Below are 6,695 nucleotides of genomic sequence, written 5' to 3' on the forward strand. Positions count from 1 at the left end.
TGTGAGTGAATTAATTTTTTGCGTGTGTTTTAAATTTCCTGTATTGTGGATACACTGGGCTACCAAGACTCTTGCCTTCTAGTTCCTCAGTGAACCTTCCCTGCTCTCTGTTCACTGCAGCCACTTACATTTGCACTCCCCCTCACTCATCCCTGCATGACTGAATGGTAAGGATAACCACGTGTATAGCAAATCTTGTTAATCAACCACAGAGAAAGTGGGGATTTTCAATATTCTCTTCATGCCTCTATCTCCATGCAATGTCTTTTCTGCTCCAAGTAGCTCTTTAGATTAGAAACGGTCTACTTGCCCTACTTGGAATATTTGAGTAACACCAAACCTCAAGTGACTATGAAATTATAAATTGGAAATATTATAATGTAGCAAGTCTATAAGTGTTGAAACAAAATTCATTAAATACAAATATTCTCAGTTGGAAACTCATAAGAGGATGTCTAATTTATCATGTTATAGAGAAGTAAATATTGATAATAACAAAGGGCAAAAATGGTCACTTGAGTCCCAGCCAAAAGGCACTTGTTTTAAATATTAATTGAAGCACATGAACAAGTAAACATTAATTGAATAATAAAAGTTATCTTTGAATAATTGGTTTGATGAAATAATAGATTATACTTTTTGATCTAGAGAGGGCTCGTGCTTACATATCTCATCTCATTTAAGCCTTTATCACCTCTCAGGCACATTTTACAGATTAAGGTATTTAGGTAGAGAAAAGTAAGCAACTTGGTCAAAAGCACCCAGGTAACTAAATGAAGTCAGGTTTCCAAGGAAGCAGATTAATTCCAGAGTCTGCACCTAGTCTTGCACCCCTCCTCCAGCCCCTTTGAGAATGGATAGATTTATCCCCAGCCTATAGCCTCATGTCCTACCTCATTATTCATTTCCTCATATATTTCTATAGAATCACTGCTGTATAAAACTTTCCTTACATGCATATGGGCTAATATTTCATAGTTTGACTTTTATATATTTAAGTTTCTTAATTTTTGTTCCCATTCGCTATACAGTTTAGGTGTACACTACTTGAAACTCAAAGGGGAGATAAATCCACTCATTTTAAACTCCCAAAACTCAGCTTTTTATTTGTCTGTTAGCATTTATCTTTTATTACACAAACCCATTGGCTTATGCGTAAATATCCATCACTTATCTCTAATTTCCTTGAAGATACAGATTTCTTAATCCTTGTTTTATTACTAACCCAGCACTTTGCTGGTCACTTAGAACTCAGTTAATGTTCAGTGGATTTGATTAAACAACTGTGAGAAGGTTCTAAATAACAAATAATTTTATGTGACAAAGGAACACTTTGATATAAAGAATACTGCTTGAAATGAGCCTAATAGTAGCAGTTGGAGAGGAAAATAAACATATATTTCTTTAGCAGCAACTTGAAGATTTATGTACTTTCCACATACTTAATTGCCCCCCTTTGTAGTCACCAATAGTCAAGAATTTTCATTTACTGTCTCCACAGTTATTTGGTTCTAATTGTGACTTAAGATAACAGATTTGCTATTCTTCAAGAAAGGCTTGAATCTGCTTACCCAATAATGCAATATTCTTAGTTGTTCAATGAAATGGATAAAGTAAGTGATCAAGATGCAAACCTCAATTATAAAATTGAGGAACTGGTCCCACAGTTACCTTTAATTTCAGTCACTCCACAATACAGGATGAAATATATCATTGTTTTCCAAAAATAGCAATGTACAGAAATAGAGTGTGCCCTAAATCAATGCTCATATTAAAATATATTGAGAAGAGGGTGCTAAACTAACATGAATATTTATTTTAGAAGGTTGCTTTGAATTTGACTTCCTATCTTCTAACTGTATTTTTTTTCTTTTCTATCATCATCCAAGATAATTTTCTTTCTCATGAGTAGTCCTAAATGATTTCTTTACAAATCTATCATGGTAGTTTTGATATTAATTTGGGGGATGGAAATAGCAATAATAATAAATGTATATAGGGCATTCCAGTGACTTCTGGAGAGACATGTTCTCCTGATCTGAAAGGCAACAGGAAAAGGAGAGAGAGGGCACAGCCTCTGAATGTTTTTATGTTTTTGCGGAAATGCAGTTACCCTAGAAATTCAATGCAGAGTCATTTTAAGGGGTTAAAATGTATAAGCAACCCATCTTAAACATACTACATAAGGAAAAATCTGAATTTTGTTATATCTAGTGTAACACATTTAAATTAACATTACTATCAAACCCTCAGTAATTTGGCATTGTAAATCTCTTAAAAACAAAATTATCATAAACTTCAAACAAATAAATCTTTCACAGCTTAAAAACAAACAAAAAATGGGGCCTCAGGTTAGGTTTCAACGTGACTTTTTTCAATTTTGAAAAACTTATGAGTTTAATAGGAGTTAAGAAGAGGAAGGACAGGGGAGAGATTGCTAAAGGATTTCTTCTTGGGGTGATGCAAATATTCCAAAATGAGATAGTGGTGATGCTTGCAGAACTCTGTGAATGCAGCAAACAATGAACACTTAACCACTAATGCTAAACATTGCATGCTTTAAAGTGGTAAAATGTATGATAAGTAAACTATATTTCCATAAAGCTGTTATTTTGAGAAAAACAACTTATGATAGGCTGTCTCTTCCTGGGTGCTGGCATAGTATATAAAGATCATATATTACCTAGTTCCTGAAATGTGACCACTTTTCTTTCTAATCAAACTCAGGAGTATATTTTTTCTCTTTGAGTACAATTAAAACAAAAATTTTAAAAGTAAATGATTCAAAACACAATTTAATTTATACCAGAACATGAATTTTATTAATTTGTAATTAATTTTAAAAACTGATTAAGACTGTAACTCTTAAATTTTTACCTAGATTTACTCATTACGTTTCCTTATCCATAAAATGGGGGCATTTATCATATAATAAAAAAAACATGTAAAGCAATTAGAATTTTTCCTAGTGCCTAGAAGGTGTTTTGTAAATATTTATTATTATTAATAAGTAATGCACAGGCCATATTCACTTCTCCAGTAGAATATTTTTATACTTTACCAAATAAATTTCTTATTTTCCAGTAAGTGTTATTTTTTCCTCAATTTTTTTCACAAGCTGTCCACTCGAGAACATAAGAATTTTAAACACTAATCTTCAGCTGAATTAGTTTATAAAGTAGGTGTGAAATCACAAAACTTCAAGATATTGTTTATTTTTTTCAGAAATCACAGGTCTTTTTCGGAATGAGGTTCCCATCACATATGAAAACAAAGTAACATTGTTAAAAGAATACCATTCAACTGGCATAAACATGGAAACATTTTTAAAGATAGAATTCTTCAGTTTTATAATTTAGTGAATTCTAAGCTCCTATTTACCATTTCCACACCTAAAATCTTGATATTAATCCAATTCCTTATGCTCAGTTCAGTAATGATTATGCATTCTCATGATAAAATTTGGAACTTAACCAGTTGTACCTGTGAGTGGATGGATGTAGCAACCCCAGCCAGACAGAGGGTGATTACCCAGGTCTTGGTCCCTTTAGAAATTTAAGTTTGGGCCACAACAGCACCAGATTCATGGGCATTTGACCTGGGCAGTCCCACAGATCAAATGAAGGACCCCATACTTAAAAGAACCTCATTCTTGGTTTATTGCTCTGCTGTCACTGTTTTGAAATTCTTAGTAATTTTTTAATAAGGAGTCCTACATTTCATTCTGCACTGAACACAGCAAATTATGTGGCTAGTTCTGGGTCATAAAGCCAGGTAAGCTACCAAATCCTGTGGTAATAGTTAAGGGTAGGAGGAAATTAGTATAGGTGGTTGAGGAGGGAGAGGATGAGTATTAATGGTACCCTGAACCTACCTGCAGCAATGGTGTCTGTACCTCTTCCCACTATCCTCTCATAAGTTTCTCCTCAGAAACATGGACAAGAACTATGGAGGAGGGACTTCCCTGGTGGCACAGTGGTTAAGAATCCGCCGGCCAATGCAGGGGACACGGGTTTGAGCCCTGGTCCGGGAAGATCCTACATGCCGCGGAGCAACTAAACCCGTGCGCCACAACTACTGAGCCTGCACTCTAGAGCCCGTAAGCCACAGCTACTGAGCCCGCGTGCCTCAACTACTGAAGCCTGCGTGTCTAGAGCCTGTGCTCCACAACAAAAGAAGCCACCACAATAAGCCCGCACACCACAACAAAGAGTAGCCCCCGCCTCGCCGCAACTAGAGAAAACCCACGCACAGCAACAAAGACTGGACACGGCCAAAAAATTTTTTTTAAAAAATTAATTAAAAAAAAGATTCTGGTTCAAAAGATAAAATGCATATACAAAACTTAAAAAAAAAAAAAAAAAAGAACGACGGAAGAGCTGTTTTCCAAACCTCATGCACAGAGAAGAGAATCTGTATGAAGCAAGGGATGGATGGGAGGTGTCTTGCTTACATCTCTATTCAACGAAAACTTCTGCAGGAAGGATAGCTGGTTGACAGCCTCCAGGTGCCCCAAGATTGGCCAATGTGTTCATGCCAGACTGCTTCCCCAGTGACTAAGCACTTTGACGTACTAGAATCACTATATTCCTGCCCACCCCTAGATTCCTAGAATCCCTGTAATGGTAGACTTTGCTTAGGGAGTCTCATTACCTAGTCAGCTAGCTAGCGTCCTCTCTCTCTCTCTCTTTCAAATACATATATAATCGCTATTGGGATCATGGGTAATTTTTTGTTTCTTTCACCCTGCTTTGCTTATGTGTATATTATTTTTTTCTGCAAATATATGTGCTACTACAAGGACTTATAATATTGTTGGAAATCATCAAGAATAACACATTTTGTGATCTTTTTGAAAGGAATAAATGATTTCACCCACCTACATTTACTGACTACTCATGAAATGCAAAGCTTCACCTTACTTTACCCTATCATCAGAAAAATGATTCCAATTTTGGTACAAAAGGATACTTCCAAGTATCCTTTCTACAAGATTGTAGACAAGCAAGCTCATGTATATTACATGATAGCTTTTACATGAATTACCGCTGCTGCAAATCAGTGGGCAATGTATGTGGACAAATACTCAATGTTTTAGTGTTTTTTTAAGTATAGTTAGATTGTATTGGTTGCACTTTTGCATTTCATAGTGCCTTTTAGAATTAACTATATCTTTTTTATTTCTTCTTTAATGTCACAAGCTATGTTTTGAAATATTCAAACATATGAGAAAAAGGCTTATTGAAGTAAATATTCTGCCATTAGTATTTCTCATGCTATTTATACCATGATTACATGAAATGTAAAATTACTGCTTTTGCGTATTAGGAAAAAAATAGAAGGAATCATAATTATAGGCAAGTTTTATTAGGAGATGTTTAGGTTCACTCTGAAATTCAAGTATAAATACGATTTTTTAAAATCTCAGTTTATAGTTATCACAAGTATATGTGATAAGTTAAGTTTTGATAACCAGTAAATTGCGGTGGCCTTGAATCTTCCTTTGGCTGTTCCTCCCCTTCATTTCAAATCAATCAGAAAGTCTTACAGACTCTACGTCCTAAATCTTTCTTGAAGCCCTCTCCTCCAGCCTATTTCTGCTGGCATTGGGTTCATGCTCATTATTTCTTCATTTGAGTGCTCACATTCTGGTCTCCCTTCTGACTCTCCTCCACATTGTTGCCCGTGTGATTGTTCTGAAATGGAAATATGGTCATTCCTCTGCAATTCGCATCTGTCATTGAGTTCCCAGAGCCTAGCTTGAAGTAAAATACTTGTTGGCAATATATTTGAGACCTTTTGTGATCTTTCTCCTACTTGCTTCTCAGACGCATCCCTGCCTGCCTACGAAACCTCTCAGCTCCAGCTCTGAACTCCTTGTCATCATTCAAAGGTTCCATGCGTTTTCACAGCCCTACAAGTGGCATCTTCCAGTGCCACTGCCTGGAACATAGTCTCCTCAGCTAAATCCTGAAAAATATAACTCATTTCTCTTTTTACACCTGTATTTTTTCTTAAGTTCATGATTAACATTGTCATTTTAAAAAACCTCAGTGCAAAAAACATCTAATTTGCACACCATAAAATAATTTTTCTGTATAAAATGTTCTTTTATTTCCCATTTCAGAATAACTAAACCATAATATCACATGACAGTTTTTCTCAGCTGATTTCACTGATTTTTCCCCCAGTAGATAAACAACTTACCTTGAGTTAAACACTTCCTCCTCTGCCCTTTGCTGCATGCTGAATAAAGTTCTAATAAACATCTTCAGGTATTGCATGTGGCAAACATTCTAACATGTCCAGGAAATTCTTAAAGCCAGACTTTCTTTGTTCATTTCCATTCCCTAAATGTCTTGAACAATACTTGCTACATGGCAGGTACTCATGTAATATTTGTTTAGAGAATGAAAGATAGCAAATAATTAAGAATAAAACTTAATTTTGATTTTTTAGTGTTATTTTGAATTTTTAAATCAAAATGACAGAACATAACTATTCAGTTATACAGTTATCCTTGGTCATATTCTTGCTTAAATCGTGTAAGTATTAACATACAGTTCACTCCAACAGCATTTTTATGTTCCTATGAATTAGGTATTTTTCTGTTTTCTTGGGAAACTCAGATAAATACAACACTAACTCTTTATTCAATGTTTTCTTATTATAAGTGAGTGACGAAATAATAGTTG

At 35.0% G+C, this 6,695-nt stretch overlaps 1 pseudogene; it reads right to left on the reverse strand.

Annotated features, from left to right (window-relative positions):
• Positions 1-6,245, reverse strand: part of LOC131755648 (casein kinase II subunit beta pseudogene) — a 30,028-nt pseudogene extending 23,783 nt beyond the window's left edge.
• Between the last annotated feature and the right edge of the window lie 450 nt (positions 6,246-6,695).

Source organism: Kogia breviceps, chromosome 4 (assembly GCF_026419965.1).
Source record: "Kogia breviceps isolate mKogBre1 chromosome 4, mKogBre1 haplotype 1, whole genome shotgun sequence".
In the NCBI taxonomy this organism is placed as follows: Eukaryota; Metazoa; Chordata; class Mammalia; order Artiodactyla; family Physeteridae; genus Kogia; species Kogia breviceps.